Source organism: Ovis canadensis, chromosome Y (genome assembly GCF_042477335.2).
Source record: "Ovis canadensis isolate MfBH-ARS-UI-01 breed Bighorn chromosome Y, ARS-UI_OviCan_v2, whole genome shotgun sequence".
Lineage (NCBI taxonomy): Eukaryota > Metazoa > Chordata > Mammalia > Artiodactyla > Bovidae > Ovis > Ovis canadensis.
The window spans coordinates 16,222,223-16,248,638 of record NC_091271.1 but is presented as its reverse complement, the minus strand read 5'-3'; the positions used below and the strand labels follow the sequence as shown (position 1 = coordinate 16,248,638).

At 43.8% G+C, this 26,416-nt stretch overlaps 2 pseudogenes; both read left to right on the top strand.

Annotated features, from left to right (window-relative positions):
* The window catches only part of LOC138431446 (melanoma antigen preferentially expressed in tumors-like), a 621,360-nt pseudogene that overhangs the window by 433,196 nt on the left and 161,748 nt on the right, over positions 1-26,416 (top strand).
* On the top strand, positions 213-26,356 carry LOC138431252 (testis-specific Y-encoded protein 1-like; annotated as a pseudogene).

Here is a 26,416-nt window from a genome sequence, read left to right as displayed (position 1 = left end):
ACAGTGTATGGATCCTGTGTGTTAGGTTGATCTCCCAGGGTCCGGGCACCACCTCCTGAAAGGTGTGGCACCACTTTTTTCAGCCTCAGGCCACCCCCACATATCACTCCCCACCTCCCAACAATCCCCCTCACTCCCCTCCCCAAAGAGCTAGTGGGCCCCACAGAGTTATTATATGCTGGGCCACAATTGTGCACCACTTGCTATCTATTATGTTTGCAACCTTTACATCTGCCCCAGTTCGGGGTCACAATCAGCACCAAGAGGAGCGTTAGAGGTACCCAGAGGAAGGCAGGAGTGTCCCGGAACTGCAGACCATCTTAGTTGTGAGCCCGGGTTTTCAGGGGACAGGGGCCATGTGTCCTGATGCTGTGATGCTGTGTGAAGCTGGGACATTGCAGTATGAGTTGGCATGCAAGGCGAAGGGGTGGTTGGAGAAGGTCCCTAAAGGGACAGCCATGTAGTAGCTGGGACACTGTTGTTTCCCAAATGGGGATGCTCAAGCTCTTATTCAGCTGGCTGGGGAGCCTGAATTTGGGTGATACATGTAACATGTGACCTGCTGGGGCTGGGGGCTTGTGGACTCAGTGTGTGTGCGAGTGAAGCAAGTTTCCCTCAAATCAGCTGTAGTTGCAGCATGAGAGTCCTAGGTGATACTACTAGACACAGTGTGAATTAAGTATGTCAAAATTATCCTTTCATGGGTCCTACAATCACTTGGCCTCCTGCTGCTCACTGAGTTTGAGGTTGTCTGTGCCTTTCTTTCACGTTCCTTACTCTCAGAAGGCCTATCATTGAAAGGGCATCCTCTCTGAGGTTCCAATGCACCTTTCTGCTGACTTTGGGATCTTCTGTGAATTTCCACATCCACCACTCGGCATCATATCACCACCTCAAGTGCTGCACTGGAAGTGGCTTCAGGCTCCTTGGGAAAATGCAGAAGACCTTGGGGAGGAGGTGGACAAAGAGCCTCAAATGCAGGGCATGGTGCCAACTGATGCCATCTCCAATACTACAGGACATGGGCATCTTCAGCTCCTGAAACACCTGTGTTCTCTGTTTGCATTCCTGTCCCTGTCCAGAGTGTATGTTGTATAAATGCGTGTGCTTGTGTCACCTGTTTTTATGTGGGTTTGTGTGTGTCCAGCCTAAGGCAGAAGCAATGATGAAGGTGACAGGAGAGGAGGTGCTGAGTAACCAAAAGAGGATGCACAAGGCGTCTCCAGTCTGAGGGTGGTTTGTCACCGAGTTTCTCAGTGACCTGGTCCAGGATGGGAATGTGGAGAGGATGATCAGTGACAACTCTTGATCGTGACTCCACAAATCTGCAATTAGACAAAATACAAAATGCACACAATTTTTATCATATTGTGTGTGTTCAAGAGGGGGTTCATGGTCTCAGGATTCACCCAGGGCAAATCAGGTGTGGTGGGGCTTTGAAACCATTGCCTGTGGAGCCCTCAGTCTCTGGGGACGTGGGTTGACCTGTTGAATGGTGAACATGGCTACGGCAAGATCTGGGATGGTGAGGAGGCTAAGGTCCTGTGAGAAGAGCAGAGACCTGAAGGAGAAAGATGCACAGACTGCCTGCTGCACTGGAGACTTGTTCCACACATGTGAGAAGGAGACCAGGGAAAGTCCTCTGCCAGTGCTCCGCAGGATTAGCCTATTAGCCCACACACTCTCTCCATGAGGGTGGCACACACTTGCACGATGGGCAATCCAAGAAAAATCACAGGAATGCTAGGAGAGACAGGGTGAGAGTGTGGCATGCCTCCAGGCACTTTCAGCCTCCCTGGCAGTTAAGAAAGGCAGCAAAGTGCAGGTGTGGTGTACATGTGTGTTTCCCTGCCGGGGTGTGCCTGTGAGAGATGGAACAGGGTGGAAGCAAGGATGGTTTCCTAATTGCCTGTCCCAAGGGACCTCAGGAGAGTACGAGTCATGGAAGCCCTTGGGTTCAGTCTGGAGCCTGCTGATTTGAGGGTCCAGGGTCTAGGCAATAGCTATCCTGCCAAAGGTACTCCATGGTGCATGTGAAAAGTCCTGACATTAATTTCTTATTTCCTTTGTGGTCTTGCCCCTGGTTGTGGGGGCCAGAGGGGCAAAGGTGTGTGTCTTCACCTGAGGGAGGATTCTGGCAGTCTCACTGGAGAAGAATTTCTGATTTTGTCATAGGGGATCTGCACCATATAACACAAAGAGGGACCCTGCCTTCCAGGTGATCATCTTGGATGTCTTTGGGCCCAAATGGGGACTGGCTTCCTTGGCATGTGGGCTGTGTAGGCAAGCAGGGATGCCTGACTGTAGGGAGTTGTACCTGGACCAAATGAGAGCAACTAAAAGTGAGTCTTGGTAGTTATAAAACATCCAGTGAGGCCTGGATGTTTCAAGCCCTCTTGGTGCATTTGAGATAGAAAAGCTGCTTTACGCCCAAGGGAGCCATGAGCTGTGTGCCTAGAAAGGGGTTGCCAGAGCATCATCTGTTCGGGGACTCTGTGTGTCTGGGTAGTGTTAAACAGAAGGGAGGAGGTGTAGGAATGCCCCCTTACCTTTATGGCCTCAGGTTCCATGCCTTGTATCAGAAGAGACCCTTTTCCATGTACACCTTCTTCACAACATTGGATCAGACCCAGGCCTGTCCCAGTCTCTTGGGGCTCTTGGAGACTGAAGTGTCTTGTTGGCCTTTCCCTGCTACAAGGAGATAGCACTTGGGGGCACAGATAGACAGGTGCACACAGAAAGATACACAGATAGGAAGAACAGGGGCCTCACTCAGAATGTTGTGGGCCCTAAGGATTGGTGGGCTAGCAACAGGGGCACTACACTGACAAGGAATGACCTAGATAGGTGCACATCAAGAAAGTGGGTCTCCAACTTAGCGAGTCCTTCTTTTCTGGTTCCTTGAAAGAATGCACAATGGATCAGGGCAATGTGAGTGGTAGTGTGAAGCTGTCCAAGGTGATGGCAGAAGGCAGAACACAGGCAAATGTCACTCAGCCGTCCAAAGCGAGTGCTTTCAACCTTGCCTGGTGCTCTGCAGGTCAGTTCCTGTTATGAGCAAAGGTTAAGATATTGTAAACTTTGAGGATAAGTCACAGAGTTAGCAGTGCAACCTGGCGTGATTGATGAGCAAGTGAAACAACAACAACAAAAACCTGGACAAAGAAATTTGGGTGCTTATCCAATTTCATATTGTTGAAGAAAGCTCCATATGTGCAAGTTTCTTCTCAAGGATGTTAGTGTGTACAAGTTCATGTGTGCCTAGAAGTGCCTATCAGCAGGCTTGTGAGTATGAGCTGATGGAACTGACTTAGCCAGGTGATGAATGTTTAATTGAGAAAACATGAAGGTCATAGGGAAAGGTACATAGACTCTGGCTAGAAAATGCAGTAAAGCCAGGGAATCAATCCCTGTTATCTCACTGAGCAGGCAAGTTCTCAGTGGAATCACAACAGAATACCCAGGATGCCTTGCAGAAGGGAAAGGTAGTAGGAAAGTGCCTGGGTTGACCAGTGAGAGTGCAGAGGAGCTGAGACACAGAACAGGCTGTAATCCCAGACACAGAAGCTGTGGTGGGTGACCCCATAGCCCCTAAAACACCCAGCTACAAGGGCCTTTCCATCCTTTGCTAGTGTCAGGCATTCTTTCCCTGACCTAGCCATGAACACAAGCACCCCTTGCCTTTTTTGTGAGGTTTCAAGATGGACCAGCACTACAGCTTATGCACCTGCTACCTGCAGAGTCTTCCAGTTTGAAACATCAGTCTCTGCACTCTTTGCAGAATGCATATATCGGGTATCAGGACTATAGGATGGATGACTTAGTTTGATCCTCTTGCTGCTCCCAGTCCCACAGGGTTGGGCAACCAGGCAGGCTGGGATGTGTTCTCACACTGACAGCAGAACCACTTTGAAAGGGACTCGATAGGGTAAATGGCAGACAGTCATGTCTCCGACACTGATGAGTCATGGAACTTAATGGGGAGCTGTCCTTAGCCTCTCCCTGGCAGGCATTTGAACAAGGTTCAGGGAATTTCCTCATGCCAGCAGAGCATGCCCCGTTTCTCCCTCTGAGCAAAGTGTGGCCAAGCTGCCTCCATCCTGTGTAACGTTCACTTCTGCCAGCATGGGAGGGAGGGTTGCCCATCCCCTTCTGCAATACAGCAGTGATCACCCTCTGTTGGCTTTCCAGTTTGAGAAAGCACTCTCCGAACGTGTGGACTAAAACAGTCTGATCTCCCATTGGTGCAACTCACTCCGGAGGAGAAGGGCTTGCCTTCACACTAAGGATAAGCATCTTTTCTGAGCGCTTGTGTCCAGAGAGTGGCAGACAGCAAAACATGACTTAGAGAGACGGAGACACACAGACATCAGCTCCTGGTACACATACAGAGGTATTGCTCAATACAGTGCTATGCCAGAAACAAAGATAAAGAGACGCAGAACTTGCTCTGTACCCTACTGCTCTGCTGTCCCTGAACTATGGACATCAACCATAGCAAACTGTGGGGTTTTTCCATTCTCCCCTAGCATCCAGAAGCAACAGGCTCTCTGTCCTATGGAGAAAAGTATCCAGCCACTTAGCACCCCTGCATATCTTTTGGATACTCAGGGACAGCACCCAGTTTTACAGTCCCTAGGGACATAGGAGTGTGCTATTCAGATTGCAGAGCAGGAATCCATGGTTGGAATTTCCAGAACCAGATCAATGACAGCACTTGGGGCTACCCCAGGCAGATGCATAACCCTCTACCTCCCTGGAGCAAAGTATGGCTATGTGGGGGAGATGCATCGTAGGAACCGTGGAAGATGCCCTCTGGTCTAGTGGCATGTCCGTAAATGTGCTACTCAGTACCCTCTCAGCCACTGGTATAGACTTGGGCCAGCAGCCTGTGCATGGCTCACAGCCTAGGGCCCCGCCTGTTCAGCTGATCTCCCAGGGCCTATTCACCCTGTCCTAGGCTGTCTGTGACCCATTTCTTCAGACTCAGGCCACCCCTGACTCACCAGACCCAGCCGCCTGACAATCCCCCTCACTCCCCGCTCTCAAAGAGCTAGTGGGCCACAGATTTACTGCATCCTGGGCCGCCATTGATCACCACTTGCTGTGCTATTATGTTTATCCCTTTGCATCTGTTGCAGCTCAGGGTTCTGTCCAGGGCCAAGAGAAGTGTGGGAGGCATTCAGAAAAAAGTGGGAGCATCACAGGACTCTGGATCTTCTTAGTTGTGAGTCCAGGTGCTCAGGTGGAAGAGGCCCCGTGGCCTGCCATTGCAATGCTCTGCGGGGCTGGTCCTTGCAGCCATCAGTTGTCATGCCAGGTGAAGAGGCCACCCTCTTCAGGATGGAGGCGGTGGAGGATGGTGAAATCCTGTTGAATGGAGACATGGCGGGGATCGGATGGGAGTTCCAGCTGCTAGTAGAAGACATTATTGAGGAGGTGGAGGTTTTGACGGATGAGGAGTGGGAACAGGGGTCCTCCCAGGAGATGGAGGAGAAGATGGTGGAGGAGCAGGGCCAGGAAAGGCACGGAAGCCTAAGTGAGCACTGGGTATTAGATGCCCTTCAGGCACTGGCTGCCCTACAGGTGTAACTGAACACTGCAAAACTGACAAAACACTGCAAAACTGACAAAAACTGCAGGCCCTGGGTTCGGTTCATGTGCAAGAACCATCAGAGGAGGAAGCATCACTTGGCTCAGAGGATCACCATCATCCAGAGCATCCCTGACTTTTAGGCCAAAGCTGTATCCTTTCTGCTGTTCCTTGGGGTCCGCTGCTCAGGAAGAGGATGAGGGGCATTGTAGGAGCAGGAAGAGGGGTGAGGGCAAGGGCACAGGAAGGGCACATGGAGGCCCCTCAAGGAAGTGTGGTCCTGGGCAATTGGAAGGCTCAAAAGCACAGGCGAGTAGGGTCTGGGCAGGACCACACTTGCAAGCATTTCAGTCATGCCTTTGCGTGTCTCCTTTATGCCTGCATCTGAGGGAGTGCAGCACCTGAGGCCTCTATGTCAGGAATGAACTGACCAACACTGATGTCCTCAGGCCCTGCTGTACCATCAGAAAGGCCCATGAAACTGAGTTCCTTGTACTGTTGTGATATGAGACAGTCTGCATTTCCAAAACAGGGGCTCTTTCTTACTGCTACTGTTCTTCTCCAGACCTGGGTATGCTGGGTAGTGCCATGTTACTGCTTACATGGTCAGACTTGCAGTAAGACCATGGTCAGACTTGCATTGTCAGACCATGTCTGAAAGCAAAGGGGTTGGTGTCTGTGTGTATGTGTACACGAGTGTGTGCATTTGTGTGTGACTCCCATGTCTCAGCTATATCCTGGGGTCATCCACATTTACACCAATAACTGCTGAGGCTGCTTTGGTGTACTGCAACCAAGATAAAGACTGCAGCTGGCCCAGACAGTAGTCTGGATTTTGACAGGACTGCCTGGTTCATGGACTGGCTGAGCTGTTACCAATAACCAGGTTTGATTGGAGGAATAAGGGATGTTTCCAGGTGCTGTATAAGAACTAGGATCTTACATATCTGGGTGACTTAGAAAGGGTATGAGTAGCCTGTTTCCAATGTTTCCCTATCTATTTGCCATGAAGTGACCGGACCAAATGCCATGATCTCAATTTTATGAATATTGAGCTTTAAGCCAAATGTTCCACTCTCCTCTTTTAATTTCATCAAGAAGAACTTTAGTTCTTCTTCACTTTCTGCCATAAGGGTGGCATCATCTGAATATCTGATTCAAGCTTGTGCTTCATCCCACCCAAAGTTTCTCATGATATACAGTGCATAGAAGTTCAATAAGCAGGGTGGCAATAGACAGCCTTGAGAAACTCCTTTTCCTATTTGGAATCAGTCTCTTGTTCCATGTCCAGTTCTAACTATTGCTTCCTGACCTGCATACAGATTTCTCAAGAGGCAGGTCAGGTGGTCTGGTATTCCCATTCCTTTCAGAATTTTCCACAGTTTATTGTGATCCAGGCAGTCAAAGGGTTTGCCATCGTCAATAAGTCAGAGATACTTTGTTTTGTTCCCCCCACCCTCCTGGAACTTACTTGGTTTTTCTATGATCCTGCAGATGTTGGCAACTTGATCTCTAGTTTCTCTGCCTTTTTGAAAACCAATTTGAATGTCTTCAAGTTCATGGTTGATGTATTACTTAAGCCTAGCTTGAGAATTTTGAGCATCACTTTGCTAAGGTGTGAGACGAGTGCAATTATCTGATAGTTTGAGCATTCTTCGGCATTGGCTTTCTTTGGGATTGGAATGAACACTTAAGTTTCCAGTACCCTGGCCTCTGCTGAGTTTTCCAAATTTGCTGGCATTTTGAGTAGCACTGTCATAACATCATCTTTTAGGAATTTAAATAACTTAAAGGGAATTATGAGAAACGCTGAGTTGGAATAAGCACAAGCTGAAGTGAAGATTGCTGGGAGAATTATCAATAACCTCAGATATGCAGATTACACAACCCTTATGGCAGAAAGTGAAGAGGAACTAAAAAGCCTCTTGATGAAAGAGGAGAGTGATAATGTTGACTTAAAGCTCAACATTCAGAAAACGAAGATCATGGCATCTGGTCCCATGACTGCATGGGAAATAGATGGGGAAACAGTGGAAACAATGTCAGACTTTTTTTTGGGGGGGGGCCCAAAATCACTGCAGATGGTGATTGCGGCCATGAAATTAAAAGACACTTACTCCTTGGAAGGAAAGTTATGACCAACCTAGATTGCATATTCAAAAGCAGAGACATTACTTTGCCTACAAAGGTTCATCTAGTCAAGGCTGTGGTTTTCCCAGTGGTCATGCATGGATATGAAAGTTAGACTGTAAAGAAAGCTGAGTGCTGAATAATCGATGTTTTTGAACTGTGGTGTTGGAGAAGACTCTTGAGAGTCACTTGGACTGCAAGGAGATCCAACCAGTCCATTCTGAAGGAGATCAGCCCTGGAATGGTATGATATTGGAAGAAATGATGCTAAAGCTGAAACTCCAGCACTTTGGCCACCTCATGTGAAGAGTTGACTCATTGGAAAAGACTGATGATGGGAGGGATTGAAGGCAGGAGGAGAAGGGGATGACCAAGGATGAGATGGCTGGATGGCATCACCAACTCAATGTACCTGAGTTTGAGTGAACTCCAGGAGTTGATAATGGACAGGGAGTCCTGACATGCTGCAATTCATGGGGTCGCAAAGAGTCGGACAGAACAGAGTGACTGAACTGAAGTAAAGAAGTATTTCATCACCTCCACTAGCTTTGTTTGTAGTGATGTTTCCTAAGGCCCATCACATTCCAGGATGTCTGCTTCTAGGTAAATGAACATTCTATCATGATTATCTGGGTCATGAAGATCTTTTCTGCACAATTTTGTGTATTCTTGCCACCTCTTCTTAATATCTTCTGCTTCTCTTAAGTCCATACCATTTCTATCCTTTATTTTGCAAATCTTGCATGAAATGTACCCTTAGTATCTCTAATTTTCCTGAAGAGCTCTCTAGCCTTTTCCATTCTATTGTTTTTCTCTATTTCTTTGCACTTATCACTGAGGAAGGCTTTCTTGTCTCTCCTTGCTATTTTTGGAACTCTGCATTCAAATGTGTATATCTTTCCTTTTTCCGTTTGCTTCTCAATTCCCTTCTTCCCATAGTTTTGTAAGGCTTCATCAGACAGCCATTTTGCTTTTTTGTATTTATTTTTCTCAGTGATGTTCTTGATTCCCTTCTCGTGTACAATGTCACAAAGTGCTGGTGTCTAGACTTGGTGGATCCAGGGAATTTGAAGCAGGGACAGAGTCAGCAAGGAGAGATTTATTTATTTGGAGATATAAAGAGAGATTAGGAAAGAATAGTCTAGTAGGAAAATTAGTGAAGAAAAGAGGATGAATCACTTGGTTTACACAGGAGACCAATAAAGCTCTGAGACAAGGGGCTTGCACCATCTCTGTTGGCCACTGGCACCCTCTTGAATAGCGGAGTGTGCCCCGCCTTGGGCTCCCTCTCGCGTGGGTCTTAAAAGCCAGGACAAATAAGTAGACATGGAGAGCCTCTGTGCTTCAGATCGGAATTCAATCTGAAAAGGGAGAAAAGAATGACATGGGGGAGCCAAGCATTGGTGCCAGACCCACAGCTTTATTTTCAAAAGCAGCTTATATACCCCAAGTTGTACATAAAGAAATAATGGAATATGCAGAGTTATGCAGGGGATGCAGTCCTGACCCTTATTGAGACAAGGCTATTTTTTTTGCATACCTTCCCATATACAAAAGGTCTCAGGTGGATTTACATCATCTTCTGGCCAGGGGGCTTGTTAACATTTTTATGGCTCTTTTCCTAGATAAATGTCTATCAACCAGAAAACTCATTTTCCCTTGAAGTGTTTTTTCTTTAATCTGTATCACCCTCAAAGTAATAAATAAAGTTACATTCCTGAAGAACAAAGGTGCAGTGGGTTATAACAAAGAAAATACTTAATGCAAAGATCTAATGTTGCTAATACCAGGGCTACTCCCTGTTTTTTCTGCATACCAACTATATCAACAAATAAAATATATGAAAACTTGGCAGCAAGTATTGGCTCAACAATGAAACCCTTAATCAGTCCTATTCTAATTATTTTAACTCCTCAGAAGCCCCTACATTCCTACGATGTTTTAAGCTTCCTGTGCCTCTCGTGGTCAGGAGGCCACAAACAATCACATGCACAGCTATAAGAGTCTGGACAAACCTGTCAGGCAGGTTAGAAAGCCATCAGAGGGGTTTTGGATTGAAACACTCTTATTATGTCCAGGAGACTTATTATCTAAAAGCTCTAAATTAACTTTTTCCAGAAAAAGGTGGCGGGGGGACAGCTCGCTGTTACTGTCAGAGGAGTTGGTGGAAAGCATAACACAGTAAAGCCGGTAGACTCTGGTTTTGGGGATAGATGCTTGAAAAAGTGCAGGGAGACCCTTGAGACCTGATCCCGCCTTTGCGTTTGTCAGACCCCTTTTCCTCATGACCTTTGCCATGGGTGGGATTCCCCATGCTGGCTCTCAGCAACAAAACTCCATTCATAGTTCATCATGTACTCTATCAGATCTAGGTCCTTAAATCTACTTCTCACTTTCACTGTATAATCATCAGGAATTTGATTTAGGTCATATCTTAATGGTCAAAGAGCAGGCACCTTTTAATCATGGATCTAGTGGCTCTCACTTTGATGTTAGTCCTTAGTAAAAAAATTAGTCATGTATCGATTTTATGTTAACTATCTGTTTTTTCCCCTTTGCTGATGCCTGCTTTTGTCATTTAAGTCAAGAAAACATCCTCCCATACTGGTGAATGCATATGTCAATGTTTTCTAGTGACAGTAGAACCAGGTGGCCTCTTGACTATTCTTAGATATAATTGTTTTTAAACATTTGATACTTTATCTTTAAATACAATTTTAAGAACGTTAGATAAGCATCAACATATTCTCAAGCAAAAGTTTTTTTTTTTTGAACAACCCACTGTTAATTATCAGTAGTTAATGAGGGAAAGGAGAACCACAATTTGAGGAATACTCAGTGTGAGATGTTGCTAAGTCAGTGTTTAGGGTGCAGTTTGAAATGAACCGTTTTGATGCCCAAAGGTATAGCATGCAGTCATGAAGACTATAACTCAGATTAGTGGATAACTTAAATATTCCCAGTAGCAGATAGCATTTTGTGGAAATAGAATTTTTGATTTTGGATTAACAGCTTCACTTTTGTTGTTTTTTACTTGCTCTAAAAATAAGGGGGTAAATAAATAAATGTAGATGGAAGAGACTATAGACATTGTTTGAGAGTCCTCTCATTTTCATGGAAAAAAAATATTACATGTCACCATGAGACAGTTCTCATTTGTTATAATACTTAAACTTTTTTTTTTTAATTATCATTTTTTGGTCTAAAGGTAGCACTAAAACTTCAATTATCAAACTAATAACAAAATGTAAATTTTAAGAAAAATTGAACAATATCTTAGAATTATTTTTTTTTCTTTTTTGCCCCTTCTGAAGAATATGCTAAGGTAATAAAAATGTTGGAAGCAATTGGAAGCGATGTGTTTTATGGTGTGACAAGGATATGTCATATCCGAGGAAGCTTGAGACAAAAGGTCAGTGTAGAGATATATTCTACTCTATTTAAAAAATTTATCTTTGCTTCAAGTGACTGATTTCATGAATTTTTGAAGACTTCGAAAATTGTGATTCATGTGGCAATATAAATGCATAAAATTAGGAAATCCTTTATAACTTTCATAATAGGACTTATAGTTAGAAAGAATGATTTGTGATACCTAGGCTTGACATATTCCAGTTTTGTTTGCACTTGAGGAAGTAAATTCTGAGTATGAAACAGATGTCCTAGACTCTTAACAAAAATATTAACCCATAAAAGAAAGAAAAAAAATCCCTGAAAATTATTTTTGAGACAAAAGAGCCTAATTGCTAATTAAACATAGTGTATGGTCCTGGGTAAGATTTTGATTTATGAGAACAGCTGTAGGAGGTGTTAGGAACATTTGAAATTGGACAATGATAGGCCATCTTATTTAGCAATTTTGGCACATTTATTGATTACATTGTTTAAAAGTTCCTTCAACCCTAATTTTTCGGATTAAAAAACAATTTTGCTCTTTTGAGTCATTCTTTTCCAGTTAGTGATTTGGGGCCTAAATCGATGTAGATTGGTAACTAGATGGGTATATTTGTGTAGATGACTAATTTATATTTTTTTTAATAACTGAAAAATCCTGGAGCAATTTGTGAATAAAAGTAATTTATGTGACAAAGAACTATGCATTTGTCATTTTAAAAGACTTTAGTTGAAGTAAAATTATTTAATATACTAAATTAGAAAATTTGACACAAACTGAACTGCCTAACTTTAGTTTTTGCTTAATATACTGTAACTATCTATAACTTGACTTTGTCTCATTAGCATGAACACACACACATCATACACACATACCTGCACATGTACACAAGACACACACATACACACACGTGCACACACACACACACATGCAATCATCTGTAGTTTTCACCTAATTCTTAGCAGATACTTTTCACACAATGAGTGAATTGTATTTTTTGTATCACACTATGTATGGCTTAACATCAAACATTATTTTTTTGTTTGCATTTTAAATATACTGTGAGTTTTCTTTTCTAGATTTGGATAAATACTTCAGATATTATATTGGTTGGTCTTTGCGACTATCAGGAAACAATTATGCTTAAATTATAATTTTCTTGAATTTTGGAATCATTAATTCATTAATATCAGTATTTTAGTGATGCAATAAAATGCACTTGACCTATTCTAGCCAGCTATGTGGAGAAGACAATGGCACCCCACTCCAGTACTCTTGCCTGAAAAATCCCATGGATGGAGGAGCCTGGTAGGCTGTAGTCCATGGGGTCGAGAATTCGGACACGACTGAGCAACTTCACTTTCACTTTTCACTTTCATGCATTGGAGAAGGAAATGGCAACCCACTCCAGTGTTCTTGCCTGGAGAATTCCAGGGATGGGGGAGCCTGGTAGGCTGCTGCCTATGGGGTCACACAGAGTTGGACACGACTGAAGTGACTTAGCAGCAGCAGCAGCAGCAAGTTATGATTCTCCTTCTTCTGGCATCAAAATTTGTTATGATCCACTTATGTTTAAGATGACAGGATCTGGATGAGTGATGGTATCTGTGTTCTGTGGGAAGACTGGTTGTTTCTTTTCTGATTTTACATATAATAAGCAATACATATTCTCTTATAATTTGGATAAATACTAAAGCTCATCCTTCTGTCTTCCTTGAAGTCCGTATGTATTCAAGGCTCTGTGCTAGGTTTTCAGGGATTATGCTACAGGCTGAAGTTTTCAGTGTTCTGTAGTAAAATGAGAAGCTATCTTTATATTTTATTGTATATATTTCATAGAGCTAGATTACTTATTTTCCTTTCATTTTTTTTTCTTTAGTTTTTGATGGCACTGCAGCTTGTGGGATCATATATCCCCAGTCAGGGTTTGAACCCAGAATACTGCTGCAAAAGCCCTGAATCCTAGTCATTGGACCACCAGAGGTCTCCCTCCAGCTTTACTTGTTAAATATTTTTGAAAAATGACCTTTGCTGAAATAAGAACAGTAGCATATGACAGTGATTTTCATTAGTATTCTCACCCATCAAAATAAAACTGTTAGTAAGCTTATATTGGGTTCTCAGTTATGATTTTTAAATTTAAAGGTCTCAGATCCAAGTTTGAGAATTGACTGCTGTAGATGATGAAATTAAATAAAGCAAAACCTCAATCTCAAAAAAAAAAAAGTGGTGTTTGTTTGTTTGTTTGGCTTACAGGAGAAAAGTAAGACATAGACTAGGTCTTTTAGAGTGTAAGTTGTAAATCTGAAATGAATACTTAGAGAACTACTTGTTATTGCCCACTATGATCTCAATGTTTGGAATACGACTTGTGAGACAGATATCCTTTTTTTTTTTTGTTTTTGTTTTTGTTTTTGTTTGTTTTTTTTTTTTTTTTTTGAGAATGGTATACGCTTTTATTTTTTTATTTTTTTTTAATTTTTAGTTTTTTATTTTTTAAATTTTAAAATCTTTAATTCTTACATGCATTCCCAAACATGAACCCCCCTCCCACCTCCCTCCCCATAACATCTTTCTGGGTCATCCCCATGCACCAGCCCCAAGCATGCTGCATCCTGCGTCAGACATAGACTGGCGATTCAATTCACATGATAGTATACATGTTAGAATGTCATTCTCCCAAATCATCCCACCCTCTCCCTCTCCCTCTGAGTCCAAAAGTCCATTATACACATCTGTGTCTCTTTCCCTGTCTTGCATACAGGGTCATCATTGCCATCTTCCTAAATTCCATATATATGTGTTAGTATACTGTATTGGTATTTTTCTTTCTGGCTTACTTCACTCTGTATAATCGGCTCCAGTTTCATCCATCTCATCAGAACTGATTCAAATGAATTCTTTTTAACGGCTGAGTAATACTCCATTGTGTATATGTACCACAGCTTTCTTATCCATTCATCTGCTGATGGACATCTAGGTTGTTTCCATGTCCTGGCTATTATAAACAGTGCTGCGATGAACATTGGGGTACATGTGTCTCTTTCAATTCTGGTTTCCTCGGTGTGTATGCCCAGAAGTGGGATTGCTGGGTCATAAGGGAGTTCTATTTGCAATTTTTTAAGGAATCTCCACACCGTTCTCCATAGTGGCTGTACTAGTTTGCATTCCCACCAACAGTGTAGGAGGGTTCCCTTTTCTCCACACCCTCTCCAGCATTTATTGCTTGCAGATTTTTGGATCGCAGCCATTCTGACTGGTGTGAAGTGGTACCTCATTGTGGTTTTGATTTGCATTTCTCTAATAATGAGTGATGTTGAGCATCTTTTCATGTGTTTGTTAGCCATCCGTATGTCTTCTTTGGAGAAATGTCTATTTAGTTCTTTGGCCCATTTTTTGATTGGGTCGTTTATTTTTCTGGAGTTGAGCTGCAGAAGTTGCTTGTATATTTGCATCCCTGGGATAAAGCCCACTTGGTCATGATGTATGATCTTTTTAATGTGTTGTTGGATTCTGATTGCTAGAATTTTGTTGAGGATTTTTGCATCTATGTTCATCAGAGATATTGGCCTGTAGTTTTCTTTTTTTGTGACATCTTTGTCAGGTTTTGGTGGCCTCATAGAATGAGTTTGGAAGTTTACCTTCCTCTGCAATTTTCTGGAAGAGTTTGAGTAGGATAGGTGTTAGCTCTTCTCGAAATTTTTGGTAGAATTCAGCTGTGAAGCCATCTGGACCTGGGCTTTTGTTTGCTGGAAGATTTCTGATTACAGTATCAATTTCCATGCTTGTGATGGGTCTGTTAAGATTTTCTATTTCTTCCTGGTTCAGTTTTGGAAAATTGTACTTTTCTAAGAATTTGTCCATTTCTTCCATGTTGTCCATTTTATTGGCATACAACTGCTGATAGTAGTCTCTTATGATCCTTCGTATTTCTGTGTTGTCTGTTGTGATCTCTCCATTTTCATTTCTAATTTTATTGATTTGATTTTTCTCTCTTTGCTTCTTGATGAGTCTGGCTAATGGTTTGTCAATTTTATTTATCCTTTCAAAGAACCAGCTTTTGGCTTTGTTGATTTTTGCTATGGTCTCTTTTGTTTCTTTTGCATTTATTTCTGCCGTAATTTTTAAGATTTCTTTCCTTCTACTAACTCTGGGGTTCTCCAACTCTTCCTTTTCTAGTTGCTTTAGTTGTAGAGTTAGGTTGTTTATTTGACATTTTTCTTGTTTCTTGAGGTATGCCTGTATTGCTATGAACTTTCCTCTTAGCACTGCTTTTATAGTGTCCCACAGGTTTTGGGTTGTTGTGTTTTCATTTTCATTAGTTTCTATGCATATTTGGATTTCTTTTTTGATTTCTTCTGTGATCTGTTGGTTATTCAGAAGTGTGTTGTTCAACCTCCATATGTTGGAATTTTTAATAGTGTTTCTCCTGTAATTGAGATCTAATCTTAATGCATTATGGTCAGAAAAGATGCTTGGAATGATTTCGATTTTCTTGAATTTATCAAGTTTAGATTTATGGCCCAGGATGTGATCTATCCTGGAGAAGGTTCCATGAGCACTTGAAAAAAAGGTGAAATTCGTTGTTTTGGGGTGAAATGTCCTATAGATATCAATTAGGTCTAACTGATCTAATGTATCATTTAAAGTTTGCGTTTCTTTGTTAATTTTCTGTTTAGTTGATCTGTCCATAGGTGTGAGTGGGGTATTAAAGTCTCCCACTATTATTGTGTTATTGTTGATTTCCCCTTTCATACTTGTTAGCATTTGTCTTACATATTGCGGTGCTCCTATATTGGGTGCATATATATTTATAATTGTTATATCTTCTTCTTGGATTGTTCCTTTGATCATTATGTAGTGGCCTTCTTTGTCTCTTTTCACAGCCTTTGTTTTAAAGTCTATTTTATCGGATATGAGTATTGCCACTCCTGCTTTCTTTTGGTCTCTATTCGCGTGGTATATCTTTTTCCAGCCCTTCACTTTCAGTCTGTATGTGTCCCTTGTTTTGAGGTGGGTCTCTTGTAAGCAGCATATAGAGGGGTCTTGTTTTTGTATCCATTCGGCCAGTCTTTGTCTTTTGGTTGGGGCGTTCAACCCATTTACGTTTAAGGTAATTATTGATAAGTATGATCCCATTGCCATTTACTTTATTGTTTTGGGTTCGGGTTTATACACCCTTTTCGTGTTTCCTGTCTAGAGGATATCCTTTAGAATTTGTTGGAGAGCTGGTTTGGTGGTGCTGAATTCTCTCAGCTTTTGCTTGTCTGTAAAGCTTTTGATTTCTCCTTCGTATTTGAATGAGATCCTTGCTGGGTACAGTAATCTGGGCTGTAGGTTATTGTCTTTCATCACTTTAAGTATGTCTTGCCATTCCCTCCTGGCCTGAAGAGTTTCTATTGACAGATCAGCTGTTATCCTTATGGGAATCCCCTTGTGTGTTATTTGTTGTTTTTCCCTTGCTGCTTTTAATATTTGTTCTTTGTGTTTGATCTTTGTTAATTTGATTAATATGTGTCTTGGGGTGTTTCGCCTTGGGTTTATCCTATTTGGGACTCTCTGTGTTTCTTGGACTTGGGTGATTATTTCCTTCCCCATTTTAGGGAAGTTTTCAACTATTATCTCCTCAAGGATTTTCTCATGATCTTTCTTTCTGTCTTCTTCTTCTGGGACTCCTATAATTCGAATGTTGGAACGTTTCATATTGTCCTGGAAGTCTCTGAGATTGTCCTCGTTTCTTTTAATTCGTTTTTCTTGTTTCCTCTCTGATTCATTTATTTCTACCATTCTATCTTCTATTTCACTAATCCTATCTTCTGCCTCCGTTATTCTACTATTTGTTGCCTCCAGAGTGTTTCTGATCTCATTTATTGTGTTATTCATTATATTTTGACTCTTTTTTATTTCTTCTAGGTCCTTGTTAAACCTTTCTTGCATCTTCTCAATCCTTGTCTCTAGGCTATTTATCTGTGATTCCATTTTGATTTCAAGATTTTGGATCATTTTCACTATCAATATTCGGAATTCCTTCTCCGGTAGATTCCCTACTTCTTCCTCTTTTGTTTGGTTTGGTGGGCAACTCTCCTGTTCCTTTACCTGCTGAGTATTCCTCTGTCTCTTCATCTTGGTTATATTGCTGAGTTTGGGGTGGCCTTTTTATATTCTGATAATTTGTGGAGTTCTCTTTATTATGGAGCTTCCTCACTTTGGGTGGGGTTCTATCAGTGGCTTGTCAAGGTTTCCTGGTTAGGGAGGCTTGTGTTGGAGTTTTGGTGGGTGGAGCTGGGTTTCTTCTCTCTGGAGTGCAATTGAGTGACCCGTAATGGGTTATGAGACATCAAAGGTTTTGGGATAATTTTGAGCTGCCTGTATATTGAGGCTCAGGGGAGTGTTCCTGTGTTGCTGGAGAATTTGCATGGTATGTCTTGTTTTGGAACTTGTTGGCCCTTGGGTGGAGCTTGGTTTCAGTGTAGGTATGAAGGCATTTGATGAGCTCCTATTGCTTAATGTTCCCTGAATTCAAGAGTTCTCTAATGTTTTCAGGCTTTGGGTTTAAGCTTCCTGCTTCTGGTTTTCAGTTTTATTTTCACAGTAGCCTCTAGACTTCTCCATCTATACAGCACCGATGATAAAACATCTAGGTTAAAGATGAAAACTTTCTCCACCTTGAGGGACACTCAGAGAGGTTCACTGAGTTACAAGGAGAAGAGAAGATGGAGGGGGTAGTTAGAGGTAACTGGAATGAGATGCGGTGAGATCAAGAGAGGAGAGAGCAGGCTAGCCAGTAGTCACTTCCTTATGTGCGCTCTATAGTCTGGACCGCTCAGAGGTATTTACAGAGTTATACGGGGAAGAGGAGAGGGAGGAAGTAGACAGAGGTGACCAGGAGGATAAGAGAATGGAATGAGTAGGAGAGAGACAAATCCTGCCAGTAACCAGTTCCTTAGGTGTTCTCTACCGTCTGGAACACACAGAGATTCACAGAGTTGGATAGAGAAGAGATGGGGGAGAAAAGAGACAGAGGCCACCTGGTGGAGAAAGAGGAGAGGCCAGAGGAGGAGAGAGTGGACAAGTCAGTAATCTCGCTCTCAGGTAAACTTGGGTAGTGAAGTTTGGGTTTTTAAATGTACAAAATTGACAACAAAGATTAAAAATCTGGAGTAGAGGTTGGATTTTCAAAGATACAATATTAAGGAAAAGCAGAAGGAAAAAGGAAGAAAGAAAAAAAAAGAATTATTAAAAAACAAACAAACAAAAAAAAAAAAAAACCAAAACACCAACAACCATCCAAAGAGTATATATGGTGTTTGCCTTAAAAAAAAAAAAAAGTCTTTTTTTTTTAAAAATAGTAATACTAGGTTATAGAAATAAAAATTAGAGGAGAAATAGAAGACTTAACAATTAAAAAAAAAGCTCGGAAAAAAAAAGAAAAAAAAAAGCAAAAGGCAAAAAAAAAAAGAATGATTTTAAAAATATTAAAAAATTAAAAATATATCTGGCTCTTCTCTGATGCTATGGGCCGTGTGGGCTCACTTCCAAGGTGGTTCCCTCTGTTTAACTTCTTCTGTTTGCTGGTTTTTAGGCTCACTAGTTCAGTCGCGCTGTGGGGAGGGGGGATGCTGCAAACAAATAGCACTGCCGTGTGTACACAGTATCTCTGCCCCGCTTGACCTGTCCTTTCTCGCGGCGTACAAACCGCTCCGGCTCTACGATGCTCAGCCGGGAACCGTCTGGGGCCGGCCCTAGGCTGCGTGCACTTCCCCGGTGCAAGCCGCTCAGGTTCGGCCCTCAGGCAGCCCTCAGAGGCACAAATGCGGCTGGGACTGCGCTTTGTGCCCTTCCCAGGTCCGAGTAGCTCAGGAGTTTGGCGAGCGCAATCGCCGCGGCTTGTCACCTTTTCCGCCGCTGCTGCTCAGCTCTCTGGTGGACCGCTGGCGCGCCCCGTGAGGCAGACTGTGACTGTCCAGCACCCCCAGAAGTCTTAGCAAAGGAGCCTGCTTGCAGTTAGGTAAGTAAAGTCTCTCCGGGTCTGCAATTGCCCCTTTCCAGTCCTTAGGGCTCTGGCTGCCTGTCCCCGGCGGGGAATGGTCTGCAGCCGGCTTTTTCCGCTCCGTCCTTTGTTCTGTGCTCAGTCCTGGCGGTGTCTTATGTTCGAGCTTTTCGCGTGGTAGCTATCCCACAGTCTGGTTTGCTAGCCCAAGTTAGATCGTTCTGGTTGCGCGTGGGGCGTTCCTGCCCGATTCTTACAAAGCTCTGCAGCCCGTGCCTCCCGCGCGTCCCTGCCCTGCCCCCACTTCCCAATGGCGGATGCAGGCGTCTGTGCTGCTTTTCCGCTGGGGGAGTTACTGGTGGGCTTGTAATCTCTTGGTTTTAATTATTTATCTATTTTTCCTTCCTGTTATGTTGCCCTCTGTGTTTCCAAGGCTCGCCACAGACTCGGCAGGGAGAGTGTTTCCTGGTGTTTGGAAACCTCTCTTCTTAAAATTCCCTTCCCGGGACGGGCTTCCCTTCCCGGGACGGAGCTCCCTCCCCACCTCCTTTGTCTCCTTTTTCGTCTTTTATATTTTTTCCTACCTGTTTTTGAAGACAATGGTCTGCTTTTCTGGTTGCCTGATGTCCTCTGCCAGCCTACAGAAGTTGTTTTGTGGAGTTTGCTCGGCGTTGAAATGTTCTTTTGAGGAATTTGTGAGGGAGAACGTGATCTTCCCGTCCTATTCCTCCGCCATCTTTTTCTGTCTCTCGACAGATATCCTTTTGATTTTTGTGTCAAACTCACTTGTGCTTCATTAAATTATGAGTGAAATAATATTAGCCTTTCTCTATTCTATTTATAGGTCATGTTTTCTGTATATACCTAAGACTTTCTGATTTGTAAAGTTTCAGTCTTGTGTTTTCTTGACTTTTTGGATTGTTCTATTAGTGATTTAAAGAGACAGTTTGAAGTCATCCACTCCACTTTTCATCTCCACTGGTTTTCTTTTAAAGAATCTGTACATCTTGATTCCCTAGTGAAATATTCTTGACAATTAAAAAATATATGTACACACATTGTTTCTTGTATTATTTTTATCTATACTGTCTGATGGAAAGTCTATGTTATGTCCAGCTTCTAGGCTTTCTGAACCATACTTTATATCGATTACTTACTTCCTTATATGTGACCGGACACCACGTATTTCTTTGTGTGTCTCGTGTTTTCTTGTTGCTGTTGCTGTTTTTGTTGTTGAAAACTAGAAAATGCAGATATAACATGCTAGTTTGTTCCCACTCCCCTACCATCTGGACAGTAACAGGCTCTCTGTCCCATGAAGGAAACCATCCAGTCACTTTGCACCCCTGCATATTCTTGGATACTGAGGGAGATCTCCCTGCGATTGACAGTATCATGTGACACAGGAGTGTGCTGTTTGGATTGTGGAGTGGTAACACGTGGTTTGAATTTCCAGAGGCCAGTTCAATGACAGCGCCTGGGATAGCTCTAGATAAGAAAGCCACAACCTTCATGGAGAAGAGTCTGGACATGTGGGGGCGCTGGAGCCTCAGACCACAAAAGATGCCCAGTGGTCTAGGGGCGTGTCCAAAAGGGTGCCGCCCACTACCCTCTCTGCAATTGGTCTAAATTTGGCCCAGCAGCCTGGGCATGACTCACAGCCTAGGGATCCCACATGTTAGATTGATCACCCAGGGCCCATGCACCATGTCCTGGGCTGTGTGGCACCATTTTCTTCAGCCTGAGGCCACCCCAAAACACCACTCCCCACCTCCTGAATATCCTCCTCATTCCCTTCCCCCAAAGAGCTAGTGGGCCCCCACAAGCTTACTGCAGCCTGGGCCACAATTGTGCACCACTTGCTGTCTATTATGTTCGGTCCCTTCACATCTATCCTAGCTGGGGGTCATGGCTATGGCCAAGAGGAGTGTTAGAGGTGGCCAGAGGAAGGCGGGAGCATCCCAGGACTCAGGACCATCTTAGTTGTGAAGCCAGGAGCTCAGGGAACAGAGACCACACATCCTGACGTCATGATGCTGTGTGAATCTGCAACGTTCCAGTATGAGTTGGCATGCAAGGCAAAGAGGCCATCTGATTCAGGGTGGAGGCGGTAGATGATGGTGGGGTCCTAGTGGATAGTAACATGGCAGGAATTCGGGGTGGGGGGAGTTCCAGCTGCTGGCAGAGGACATTATGAAAGAGGTGGAAATTCTGGTGGATTAGGAGCAGGAACAGCAGTCCTTTCAGGAGCTGGAGGAGAAGAGGGTGGAGGATCAGGGCCAGGAAAGGCCCTGAGGCCTGAGTGAGTGGCCAATGATAAATGAGCTGAAGGCACTGGCTGCCCTGGAGGTAGAACTGAGCTGTGAGCATGAGAAAACTACAGTGTTTAATGTACAAGAAACATGAGAAGCGGAAGTGTTACCTGGTTCAAAGAAGAGCCATCATCTAGGGCATCTCTGGCTTTTGTGCCAAATCTGTATCCTTTCCACTGCTCCTTCAGGTCTGCTGCTCAGGAGGAGGAGGAGTGGCAGGAGTATGAGCAGGAGGAGGCATGGGGGCCAGGGCACATGAAGGGTGCCAGAGGCCACTGAAAGAAGTGTCATGGGCAATTGACAGGCTCCAAGGGCACAGCCGAGTAGTCTCTGGGCAGAGCCACACCTGTAAGTGTCACAGCAATGACTTTGGATGTCTCTTGCAGGCCTGCATCTGAGGAGGAACAGCACCCAAGGCCTCTAGGTCAGGAATAACCAGAGAAAGTACACCAGAGCAGCCTCCAAGGACAGTTATTGTTGTAAATGTGAATAAACCCAGGAAATAGCTGAGCCATGGCAGTCACACATATGCACATACACACACACAGAGACACCAGCCCCTTGCTTTCAGACAGGGTTTTTCACAAGTCTGAAATTCCTGACCATTTAAGCAGTGACATGCCACTACCCAGCTCATAGCTCAGGAGGATGACAGTATCAGTCAGAAACAGCCCCTGCTTGGGGAATAGAGACCACCTCAGATGCACAGCACCACAAGGAACCCAGAGCCATGACCATGTCTGATGGTATGGCAGGGCCTGAGGATATCACTGGTGGCCAGGCAAATGGGAGTGCACAGCATCCTTGCAGATGTCTGTTCCAAGGTCCTTCTTCCTCCCAGACTAGAGTTGATGCTCTTTGCTCTTCTTTGCCCGACATATGACCTGAATGGCCTAAAGCAGATTATGAACATACTCTAGTGTCCATCAAGTTCAGAAACCAAGATGAAGACTTCCTTAGTTACATGATAGAAAAGGTCAGTGAGGGAGACTGACTTTGGATTGGTAGGGGACCTGGCAGGGAGTTGGGGGATCATGTTATTCATGGTCTTATTCTGTGACGTTTTGGAGGCATCTGAAAATCTGTTAATGCCTGCTTGTGAGAAAAGATGAGGCCCCTAGAATTTTGCACCTTTTTCCTCCTCTCTATCCTGGCAGGTGCAGTTGCAGAGCCATCTGCAGTCTCTCTGTAAGCTGATCTTTTCCTTTCAAGACAACCCCTACTCTTTGAACACGATGATCATTAAGGAGTATTACCTTGGCATCGCTGGCAAAATGTGGCTCACGAGGTGGTAAGTGTGGGTGTGCAAGGGTGTGGATGATCCATGGTTGGGAATCTGCCCTTGCCTCCCATGTCTTTCTGCAGGGTATAGGGCATATCACTCCACTCCAGTCCACTGGTTCTGGGAATTTGAATGGGGAGCATTCAGCCGCAGGCTGGACACCATGAGCTTTAAATTTCTCACCTGGTTGTCAGGCCACAACTTCCCAGAATCTAACATGATTGCTGAGTTGGTGTTGCTTTGGAACTCTGCACAGAGTTCTTGGCTGCACACACACACACGCACGCACACACACACACACACACACACACAGATTGCTGAGGTAGGATTGCCTTGGGCCTGTGCACAGTTGGCAATTGATGTTGGGGTTTTTGGCTGCATGTGCATGTGCACACATGCACACACATATGCACACTTCATGTGTCCATGAGTGAAGAAAGTCTCCCTCAGATCAGCTGTTCTGGCAGCATGAGAGTCCTATGTGATACTATGAGAGGCAGGGTAAATCAAGTATCTTTGTTAGAATCATCCTTAAGTAGGGCCCACCATCCCCCGGCCTCCTGATGTTCACTGAGTTTATGATGGCCTGAGCCCTTCACACCTGGCTCTTACCCTGGGAAGGCCTATAATTGAAAGGGTGTCCTCTCTGGGGTCCTAGTGCATGTGAGTTCTGACTTTGGGATCTTCTGTGAATTTCCAGATCCAAGACTTGGCATCTCACCACCACCACACATGCAGCACTGGAAGCAGCTTAAGGCTGCCTTGGGAAAATATGGAAGAGCTCAGGGAGGAGGTGGACAGGGAGCCCCAAGAGCAAGACTTGGTGCCTACTGATGCCATATCTGACATTGCTGGACATGGGCGTCTTCAGCTACTGAAACACCTGTATTCTCTATTTGTGTTTGTGTCCCTGTGCTGAACATGTGTTTGTGTACACATGTGTGCTTGTGTTGCCTGTGTTTATGTGTGTCTGTGTTTGTGTGTGTCCAGCCCAGGCAGATGCAGAGATGAAGGTGACAGGAGAGGAGGTGCTGAGTAACCCGAAGTGGAGGCACAAGGCCTCCCGAGTCTGAGTGTGGTTGGTTGACACATTGCCACAGTGCTCCTGGCCAGGATGGGAATGAGCAAAAGATAGCCAGTGATAACTCCAGACCATGGCTCCAGAAATCTGCAATAAGACCAAATACAAAACACGCTCATCATTCTACTATGTTGTTGCTGTGTGTGTGTTTGGATCAAGAAGAGGTAGTACATGGTCTGAGGATTCACCCAGAGAAAATCAGGTGGGGTGAGGCTTTGAAACCACTGCCTGTGTACCCCACAGTCTGTGGGGATGTGGGCCAGCCAGTCGAAATAGTGGACATAGCTACGGCAGACCTGGGATGGTGAGGAGGCTAAGATCCTGAAAAGAAGGGAAGAAACCCAAAGGAGGAAGAGGCACAGAGAACCTGTTGCACTTCTACACATGTGATTAGGAGATCCAGGAAGGTCTGGGCCAGTGCTGCCCAGGATCAGCCTGCCAGGCAGCATGCTCTGTCCCCAAAGGTGACATACACTGGCACAATGTGAAACAAAACATGAGACATGTTAAGATAGGTTGTCTGTGCAAAATCCCAAGCATCCTAGGACAGGCTGTGGATGTGCCATGCCACCAGGAAATATCCACCTACCTGGCAGTGCAGAAATGTCATGAAAGCCTCAGTGTTGTGTGTTTTTGGCTCTCTTCTGGAGTGTACTTCTTAGGGGGCTAACAGTGAGGAAGCAAGAATGTGCACAGTTTGCATGCAGAGACCTTGGGATTGAGGGACGTGGTATGGGGGCAGTGACCTTGTTGGACAGTTCAGAGCCAGCTGGTATTCATTTCATGGACTTGGTCCTTCTGAATATGCCCCATTGCTCAGCCTGATAGTAGTGATGTGAATTCTTTGCTTTCTCTGGAGTCTCATCCTTGGCAGTGTGTATGACTCTCTAGTGATTCATGAGTTGATAGACATGAAGGCCAAGAAACAGGGACGTTTTTCTGTTCAGTGCATAGCCCCTTGCTACATTTTAAAATTTCAATTTTCAAAAAATGAAGCATTAAGTGAATCAGTAGCAGTAGCTTCATATCAAGTGCTAAACAGCCACAAGGGGTTTAATGGCCACAGTGCTGAGCAACAGAATTATTTATGGAGACAGACTCACAATGATATGCTAGAGGATATGGACCTATGAGATTGGAGAAAAGAGAATATAGTTTCTAGGAAACCTTCAAACACTAGGATGATGGAAACAGTGGATAAATGTTAGTGTCTTCAGTGATGTAGAACAACAATGATGTTTTAAAGTGCCTATCCTGGAGAAATGTCTGCATTTAATATCAAAAACTAGCACTGCCATTCAGGAAGATAGCAGAGGTAAAGTTCTGCTCCTTATGTCCAAGGATTTTCTTGGAACAAAAAGAATTTATGGAAGCAGTGAGGTCACCCAACAGATTAATAGCATGGCCACAAAGAGTCAAGGACATACAAGGTGTCTGGCCTTCAGCTGGCCAAGACAGTAGCCTTGATTTTGACAGACTGGCCTGGCTCACGGACTGGCTGAGCTGTTCTCAATACCCCTGTTTGAGAAAAGGAATACCAGATTTTCCAAATGTTCTGTAGGAAAAAGGGGCTTACATATCTGGGTGACATACAGAGGGTCTTACATATCTGGGTGACACACAGAGGGTATGAGTGGCTATCTTTAAGCACCCGAGTTGATACCAGAGGGTACAGAAGAGATACAGTGGCAGCTGAAAACACTAAATGCTTCACCTATCTGGACAGTGTGCATGGTGTGCTCGACAACGTTTGTGTAGCCACTGTTGGTACTCTCACTGTTCATCTATGACATAAAACCATTTAAGTCTTCCCAGTCTGCTGATATTCAAGAGAAAAACAGGGAAACCCAGAGATGAGGAAGCAGGGTCCAACACAAAAGGACTTTTCTTTTCCAGTCAATAATTTCCTCATAAGTGTACAATACATCTTAAGGCCATGAAACTTCAGTCAAGCAGAGTTTAAGATGAGGCTTCCACTCAGCAACAAAGGATGGTTATAAACCATCTGAGTGCAAGTAAGCTAGAAGAAGACAAAGCTCTAGGACACAGGGAAGCTAAAGTATATTCTCAATGAAAAAATGAAAAAGTATCATGTACAGTACTACTTGCAGCACTTATAGGTAGTAATTAAACCTTTTTATACTTCCAAACAACTCTTTATCTGATCATTCAAGAGATGAAACAAAGAATAATCACATTGGCAAGATTCAGAATTCAGACCCATTATTCAGACCCAGAATCTACCACCTTTCAAACTGTTATTGCAAGATACTTCTGGGAAGGGAAGGTAGTAGAACTTAATTCAGATTTAACGCACGTGGTAAGGCTAGGTATGCTCTACATCCAACCTACAAATGTCTCTATTTCTCTCTAAGCAGAGGACAGGAGGAAAATGGTGCAAGACAAGCATCTGGCAGAACAACTGGATTTAATCTAATCTGATAATCCTGGTTTTGAGAGAAATTCCATGTTGGTGCAGTGTGGAGCCTTTTGCATTAATATGTGAACCTGTTTTTTCCAAAGACAACTGGATTTGGGCCTTTGCTGAAGGAAGGAATGACACACTTGGATTAATGCTTCTTTGTTAAGAATTCCAACACTAAACACAGAAGAAGCAACAAAAAGTTCTCAAAA